Source organism: Hibiscus syriacus, unplaced genomic scaffold (genome assembly GCF_006381635.1).
Source record: "Hibiscus syriacus cultivar Baekdansim isolate YM2019G1 unplaced genomic scaffold, ASM638163v2 tig00113724_pilon, whole genome shotgun sequence".
In the NCBI taxonomy this organism is placed as follows: Eukaryota; Viridiplantae; Streptophyta; class Magnoliopsida; order Malvales; family Malvaceae; genus Hibiscus; species Hibiscus syriacus.
Window position 1 is genome coordinate 1334039 of NW_024063470.1, and position 9396 is coordinate 1343434.

At 37.6% G+C, this 9396-nt stretch overlaps 1 long non-coding RNA gene across 1 annotated transcript in view; it reads right to left on the reverse strand.

Annotated features, from left to right (window-relative positions):
- LOC120187247 overlaps positions 1 to 8806 on the reverse strand; it is a 27733-nt gene extending 18927 nt beyond the window's left edge. Inside the window, exons 1-2 of the long non-coding RNA XR_005522267.1 lie at positions 8794 to 8806; positions 8173 to 8175 (exon numbers count right to left, since the gene is read on the reverse strand). This is a non-coding gene — a long non-coding RNA (uncharacterized LOC120187247). The remainder of the gene's footprint in view (positions 1 to 8172; positions 8176 to 8793) is intronic.
- Positions 8807 to 9396: the final 590 nt, after the last annotated feature.

The window sequence follows — 9396 nt, forward strand, 5'->3', positions numbered from 1 at the left end:
GGATTTCCTGACAAGAATAACATCCGCTACAAAGAAAGATTGGTGGCTAAAGGCTACGCTCAAACGGAGGGAGTTGATTATAATGAAGTATTTTCTCCAGTTGTAAAACATTCCTCCATCAGAATTTTGTTGGCTTTGGTAGCGCAGTTGGATTTGGAACTAGTTCAGATGGATGTAAAAAATGCATTTTTACATGGAGACTTGGATGAGGAAATCTACATGACTCAGCCAGATGGATTCAAAGTTGCTGAAAAAGAAGAGATGGTGTGCAAATTAGAAAAATCGTTGTACGGATTGAAGCAATCTCCAAGGCAGTGGTACAAGCGATTTGACAAGTTTATGATAGGGCAGAAGTACACAAGAAGCAAATATGATCATTGTGTGTATTTACGCGAGCTAGAAGACGGATCCTATATATATCTTCTTCTTTATGTTGATGATATGCTGATAGCTTCCAGGAGTCAGACAGAAATTGCGAAACTAAAGACTCAATTGAACAGGGAGTTTGAGATGAAGGATCTTGGTGAAGCGAAGAAGATTCTAGGCATGGAGATATCAAGGGATAAGAAATTGGGGAGGCTTTGTTTGTCTCAGAAAGAATATCTGAGAAAGGTACTAAAACGTTTTGGCATAAATGAGATGTCAAAACCAGTTAGTACACCTCTTGCTCCTCATTTCAAGCTCGGTGCATCCATGTCACCTAAGGATGATGCAGAACGGGAATACATGTCAAAGGTTCCGTATGCAAGTGCTGTTGGTAGCTTGATGTATGCAATGGTGTGTACGAGACCCGATATTTCACAGGCAATTGGGGTTGTGAGCAGGTATATGCATGATCCTGGAAAGGAGCATTGGCAAGCTGTGAAATGGATTCTGCGGTATATTCTGAACACCGTAGATGTTGGTTTGGTCTTTCAGCAGGACAAACAAGATGGTCAGTGTGTAGTTGGGTATTGTGATTCAGACTATGCAGGTGATTTGGACAAGCGTCGATCAACTACTGGTTATGTGTTTACATTTGCAAAGGCACCAGTCAGTTGGAAGTCCACCTTACAGTCAACAGTGGCTTTGTCTACTACAGAGGCAGAGTATATGGCAGTTACAGAGGCTGTGAAGGAGGCAATTTGGCTTCAAGGGTTGCTTGGTGAATTGGGAATGGAACAAAAGCACATCAAAGTGCACTGTGACAGTCAGAGTGCTATTCATTTAGCAAAGAACCAGGTTTACCATGCAAGGACGAAGCACATCGATGTTCGATATCACTTTGTACGAGAGATTCTAGAAGAAGGTGGAGTCATAATCCAGAAGATTCGGACCACTGAGAATCCTGCTGATATGTTGACAAAAGTGGTAACTGCGGTCAAGTTTAAACATTGTTTAGATTTGGTCAATATTGTTACAAATTAAAAGATTGTTTTTTTAGAGATGTGTGTGGAATTTGCCAAGGTGGAGATTTGTTGGTTTTTGGCAAAAGTCCCACATTGGTTGTGTATAAGGAGGAGGGGAAATTCTTTTGTTATAAATAAAGCCCTCCTCCTCCTTAGTTAATCATCCCACAAATATAAGCCTTCTTCTATTTTAAAGGCTATTTGTATTCTTTCTCTCTTTGTAATATTTCATCTATTAGTGAAATATTTTGGTGTTCTCTTTTATGTATATTTAATAGCTATTGTCGGGTATAGTTATTGTCAATTATTGTCCTATTAAAATTACTTGTCTTGGTAGTTCTGTCTAAGGAAAGTGGGTTTTAAGAGGGACCATTGTGACCCCTCCTCTTTCATGGGAATCTACCTTGGGGTGATTTTTAGTACAATCGTTTTCACACTAGTCACCTAGATAATAGTTTTCAAGGTGAATCTGTTATTGGTGGAAATTAACTCGAATTTCACAACAGCGGGGACATAGTTCACTCGAAGCTTCTTTGCTGCTACCTTCTAGTGAATTAGTGAATGTCAAGGTTCATATGTTTTGTATGAGCATGGAAAACTAGATTTGCACTTACAGCCACAACACTTGAGTTATCGCACCATATGATAGGTTCTTCACATTACTATACACTCAATTCAGCAAGAAACACTCCTACCCATGTAACATTTGTTGATGCATCAGCCACACTATTGTATTCTGCCTCAATTTTCAACCGTGATACGGTATTTTGCTTCTTGGAATTCCAATCAACTAAGCTGCTCCCAACAAACACAACATGACCAGATATATATCATCGATCGTCAAGTCTACCTCCCAAATCTGCATTAACATAGCCAGCCACGCTCCATCTAGCTCCAATCGACGATAACACTAGTTTATAATCTAGTGTACCATCCAAGTAACACAAAATTCTTTTCATTATAATCAGGTGTGACTCATGTCGAGAGTGCATGTACTGTGAAACCTTATTGACACTGAAAGTAATATATGGGCGTGTATGACACACATATAGCATCCCCAAACTATGCCACAAGACTCACGCGTGTCTTAAACTAAATCACCATCTCATTGACTCTGTTTATTTGCAACCATCATGGGAGTTGAAATTGGCTTAGCTTTTAGTTTATTCGCCCTCACTAACAACTAATTGATAAATTTTTGCTGACAAAGCGCAATTCCTTTCACGCTTCCCTTAACTTCAATACAAAAAAAAATGCAAGATCACCTAGATCTTTTAGTGAAAACTTTGCACTAAGCTGTTGCACTATTGCTTTCACCTCAACACTAGAGTGCCATGTGATGATTATATCATCAACATAGATGAGCATATATTTGTAGCACCCATCTCGTCTTCTTACAAATAGTGACACATCTTCTTGTGACTCTTTAAACCCTAACTGCAACAAAACTCTCAAAGTTTTGTATGCCAATTTTAAAGAGCCTGGCGTAACCCGTAAAGAGTTTTTTTTAGTTTACAAAAGAGCTTGGACTTATCAGGGGAAGCTTGCTCGAACCCCGGACGCTGTTACATAAATACGTCTTTATGCAGATCGTTGTTTAAGAGCGCGTTGTTTATGTCTACCTGCTGAAAAACCCAATTAATTGTCACATCAGACGAGAGGATGACATTTAAGGTGTTAAACTTAATTATAGGTCGAATGTATCTCTAAAACCTTTCCCAAGAATTTGATAGTATCCCTTTGCAACCAGACATGCCTTGTATAAATGAACCCCTACTATAACAAGATTTACATCAACATTGTTCCCAAATAACTTAGTTTTTTTCATGTCTAATTTTAGGCCAGAAGTGAGTTTCAAAATTATTAGAATTCTCTTAATGATTCTAATATGTTATTCTCCAGTAGAGGAGAAGAAAATTAAATCATCAGTGAACTATAGGCTTGATATATCGAACCCCCGCTACCCACCACAACTCCATAGAAAAGTATAACTTCAAAAACTCTAAGAATTAGAACATTAAAAGCTTTCGTAATAAGGTTAAAGAGCAATGAAGAAATCCAGAATTCCTATCTCAAACCTTTTTTAATATTAAACATTTTGGAAGGGGATTCATTTATCAAGACTGAGATGGATGTTGTGTGTTGTATTCTAGAAATACTCTATTGATAATAGCCATAAAGTAATGGAAATCATTCATATATATGCCATGATTTGGAACAATGGCCTCAAATATATTTATAGTAGAAAATGAGACTAGTGTAAAAAGGCTAGCTATTCTTTACCAGCTCCTTTCCCATGCTAACAATATAACTAATTTCCTTTCTATTCACACAAGCTAGGGCCAGCTGGCATTCTTCTAAAATTGCATGCACAAAATTCTCCCTACTCTTCTGCTCATTCTCCATCAACAACTTGAAGTTTTCTGCGAAAAAAAAAACCATGCCTTAGCTAAAGGCTTGGTTAGGCCATCGGAAACTTGGTGTGCAGCAGGAACATAGTTGATAAAGAACTCCTTGTTTGTGACTTTCTCTCGAACAAACTGCATATCTAGCTCAACATGTTTTAACTTTACGTGGAACACGGGGTTAGCACTCATTGCGACAACACGTTTTTCACTCCAAATAATAGGCAGGTTAGGGTAATCTTCACCCATATCATGCAAAAACATGTGAATCTACATAACATATAATACCACATTGAAAATGCTTTTATATTCAACTTCTGTGGTGAATCGTGCCACTATTTTCTGCTTCTGAGATCTCCAAGCTACCATGTTGTTTCCAAGGATAACACAAGCTCTAAAAATGAAGTGATGATCATCAATATTGCTGGCCCAATCAACATCTGCAAAAGCTACAACTTTAGTTGGAGAACTCTTAGCACTGAAGACAAGACCACAGTGTAGGGTGTCATTGAGATAACGGAGAATCCTTTTAACGACTGCCCAGTGACCTTCACATGGGTTATGCATGTAATGGGCAACCCTGTGTACACTAAATATTACATCAGGGTGAGTGTGGAATAAGTACAACAATAATCCTACCATGCTTCGAAATTTTTTTGGATCTTCAACTGGTGCACTTGCATCCTTAGACAACTTCATTGCAGCGACCATTGATGTTGTGATAGGCGTAACACAACTCATTTGGGTTTGTTCCAGCAAGTCTTTTATAAACTTTTGCTGATTGAGAACCAGCTTAGTGAAACTTCTTGTTACTTCGATGCCAAGAAAATAATTTAGTTGGCAAGGTCTTTGAGAGAGAATTGATTTCCAAGTTGTTGAAATATATTCTCAATGACGTCGGACAAGTCACCCGTAATAATAATATCATTGACATAGACGAGCATAAAAACACGAGCACCCATATTCTTCCAAATAAATAGGGAAGCATCAGCTGTGGATTCTACAAACCTAAGGAAAACAAGAAACTCTTTAGTTTGGCATACTACATACGAGGCGTTTGCTTTAAACCATAAAAGGCTTTCTACAATTTGCACACCATGGGAGAACCACTCGAGTTTGACTGTTCAAAGCTGGGTGGTTGAGTCATAAAGACTTCTTTACCAAGGTCATCGTTTAAAAAGGTGTTATTAACGTCGATTTGAATAAGAGGTTATCCTTTTGATACTGCAACAACAAGGATCACATTTGCAATAGTAGGCTTAACGACTTGGCTGAAAGTATCTCCAAAATCATACCGTGGCATTTGTGAGAATCCTTTGGCCACCAACTGGGCTTTGTATCATGCTACAGTGCCATCAGCATGATGTTTAACTTTAAATAACCACTTGCAACCTACAGCAGTGCAACCAGCATGTAAGAATTCAAGCCTCCAAGTGTCGTTCTTCACCAACACATTATACTAATCAAGAGCAGCCTATTTCCAATAGGGTATTTGAAATGTATTTTCAATTATTGGGGGTTCCAACTCATCATCAAGGGAAGTAGCCACAAATAGTTTGAGCTTGAGAATGCCCATCTTACTCCTGGTCATCATATGGTGACGTCCTGGAGGCATAGAAGTGGTATGTTGATCAACATCAATATTTCTAGGGTGAGGTAAATGTTGAGTTTGTGTATCTTTAAAAAGCCCAATCTCAGTAGGTCTAGCAGAATATGAAGTCGCACTACTAGGTTTAGACGAGTTTTGTCCTTGCTCAAGTCCAGCTACCATCGATTGCTAAGAGGTAGCATGAGCAGTTTGACCATGGTTACCAATCAAGGACACATCCACATAAGTAGATCACCCATTAAATAAGTGCTCAACACAGTCATCAAAGAACTTTGAACTAATTGAGGAGGCATCTAACCACTACATGCATCAAAATTTTTTTCTAGTATAAAGAAATATGTTTTCGTCAAACATTATATGTCTCAAGATGTAGATGTTTCCATCAACAGCGTGAGGCATTGATATCCTCGATGTTGTGAGATATACCCTAAAAACACACAGGGTTGTGACCTATAGGTAAGCTTATGAGATTGAAAAGGACGAACATATGGAAAACACCTGCAACCAAAGAAACGTGAGTGACTGTAAGAAGGTTGTTTTCCATATAACCTTTCAAATGGGGAAACATAGTCCAATACCCGAGATGGTAATCGGTTAATCAAATGGACTGTTGTTACTATTGCATAGAACCAAACCAGAGTGAAAGCGAAGCATAAGCTAACAAAGTGAGAGCCCTCTCGATCACGTGACGATATTTTTGTTCTACAATGTTGTTTTGTTGTGAAGTATGAGGACATGTAACCTTGTGTTGAATACCTTCCTTCATAAGCATATTAGAGAAATGATGACATTCCCTTCCCCCATCACTATTAACAACCAGAATATTGTTGCCAAACTGAACATAAACCATTTGCTTAAAAGCCTGAAAAATAGTAAAAGTTTGGCTTTTATCCTTAAGAAGATACACCCAGGTGTAACGAGAAAAAGCATCAACAAAAGATATGTAGTACTTAAAACCATTCAAAGTGACGTGAGAAGGTCCCCATAAATATCTGTAAATCAACTGAAATGGCTTTTCATACACTATTATAGATGCTTGAAATAATAAGGCATGGCTCTTAACCATTTGGCATGCAATACATAATGGTAAAGAAGATTTATTAATTGAGCAAACGAACATCACTACATGTAGTATTTAACTGAAGTAAGACATCTCGAGAGGGATGCCCTAAGCGGTCATATTGTGTAATCTAACCCTTGCCCCTTAACAATATTTACTTGAGGACTAGGGACTTTATTATACAGGGTACATGAAGAAGCTCAGTCAATTTTAATAAGTAAGAGGAAGTATAAAAAGGGGAAGAACCAATCCTGGCTATATTCAAAGGCTTACCATCCCCAACCAATAACTTACCAAGTTTTATATACTTGACTCCTTCGGTAATTTCAACATCATTGGATGTAAGGTGATGCGTTGTACCTGAGTCAATTAACCAAGATTTAGAGCCACCATGAGTACCATTTAAATGAAAATTTACATACTCAATAGCCCCGTGAGAGTGTTGCACAGTTTGAGCGGAGCACCCACAACCATGCCTAGATCCAAAGCTGTTGTAGTGAAAGACATTAAAAGACGGCGATGAACCACCAGATCTTTCCTTGTTAGTAGAGGAAGTGACACCAGGGAACGTTTTGTTAAGCCAATACCAACATCGATCAACCATGTGACCAGATTTGACACATAGTTGACACCGGTACTTGCTTCTTCCTCGACCTCGGCCTCCTTGATTGCCACACCCTCCTAAACTAAATTGGGACCGATCTGTCTGGGAAGTATTAGAAGCAGACTGCAAATCGGAGTTGTGAGTATTAGCTTGAGCAATATTTGTACTGATATGGAGATTATCAAATTGCTCAGAGTTTTTTTGCTGTGTTTCAGCATCCACAAGAACAGACACAATCCCCTCCAACGTAAATGGTTCATGATTGGTCGTGATTACAACTATAAACGACCTATACTCTAGAGGCAATCCATTAAAGATGCTGCAAATACGTTCAAACTCTGAGATAGGGCTTCCACAAGCGGCCAAATGCATCACACACTTCTTTAACATGTGATATGTATGCTCTCATGACAAGATCACCCTTCTTGATAGTTTTAAGTTTATAATGAAGATTCATAAGCGTAGTGGTCGACTTACTAGCAAAAAACATATTCATAAGCAAGAGGGAATGATTTATGGTCGATAGAATCTAATATGTGAGAGCATTATCCTGTGCCATGATGATATCATATTGTTCATTCTCCACAGCAGACCCATTATCATAAACAACAGTCAGTAAACCCATTATCAGAAGCAACAATCATAGGAGGAGGCTGAAGGATGCTGGTCAGTAGCTTCTGAAGTCGATGACTTCGAACGGCCAAAAAGACTTGCTACTTCTAGACAATATAATTGTACTCATCAAGGAAAATAATTATCTTCTTGTTCATGAAAGCTTTTCCACCGATCGAAAAACACTTGGAGGCACCGGACTCAGTAATGCCATTGAGAATACCATATTGTATTCTAGAAATACTCAATAGATAATAACTAGAAAGTAATGGAAAACATTCATATATTTACCTTGATTTGGATCATTGACCTCATACATATTTATAATAGAAAAGGAGACTAGTGTAAAAAGGCTAGCTACGCTCTTCCCGATCCTTTCCTATCCTAACAGTAAAACAAATTTTCTTTCTATTCACGTAAGCTAGGGTCAGCTGGCATTCTTCTAGATTTGCATGTACAACACTATGGAAATACGTAGACTAATTCATTTTCACCATCTTGAACCAAAACCCTTTTTTTTTGAAAAAACTCCAAAAAAACCCAATCAATAGTATCATAGCCATTCTTGATATTATCTTTAAACACAATGACTTCACTATTATTTTTTTAATAGAATCGTTTACTTCATTAGCAATAAAAGAGTAATTTGATATCTTCTTTTCAAGAGTAAAATTATAGTGACACTCACAGACTACTTCATTAATACAACATTCATTAATACAACATGATAATTTTCTTAACAGAACACGAGTCAATATCTTGTACATACTACCACAAGGCTAATGAGCTTGAATTCTTCAATTGTTTTTAGCAGGCTACCTTAGGAATTAAGGTAATGAAGGAATGATTTAGGGACTTGCCTATTAGCTGTCTATCATAGAGAGCGATGAAGAATTACATGATGTCATCTTTAAGGATGGGCCAAAACTTCTTAAAGAAATCTAAGTTGAAATCGTCTGGATTAGACATTCGAAACCCATTTACTATGTTGATCGTCGACCATGTCTTATTTTATAAGGGAGCCTCTAAGGAACTGGATGAAAGGGAACTCAACTTGCAAAACTTACCCTTAAACTTTTTAACGGGAAACCTGATAACTTCATTCTAATTTGAACTAAAATGTTTTTCAAAGGCCCTGAAAATTGATTTTGGATCAGTAATATACGAATTACCCAATCGAATGGAGGAGATGCAATTGAATCAATTTCTCGCAAAGGTTAATAGATGGAAAAACTTTATATTTTTATCTCCACCTTAAACCACTTCAGACGTGATTTTTGTAATCATTATCTCTCCTCCATTTAATACCTTTCCCTCAAAGAAACTTTTAAGTATTGAATTGATGAGAAATTAGTGATTTGTCCCCAGGAGACCACAGATCATACCCTAATCGAGAGATTCTACTTTCTATGTTAGAAATCGATTCAAATTCTTTGGCTTGGAATGCACTGACCCAAAATTTTGACAATACTTTAATCGCTCTCAAGACAACTCCGATGTTTTTTCCACTAAACTTGGTGTAAACTGATTTCTCTAATTCAACATACTCTAACTCGTCTATTTAGTGAGATAATCATTTGAAAGGGGTGACCCCCTCGAAGCTTCAACCTCCTTTAAATGCATTGGGTTATGATCAGATAATTTTTTTGACAAAGAACTTTGAGTAATATGTGGGAAGTGTTAAAATCAAGTAATCTGCGTGCGGTAGCAATTAACAC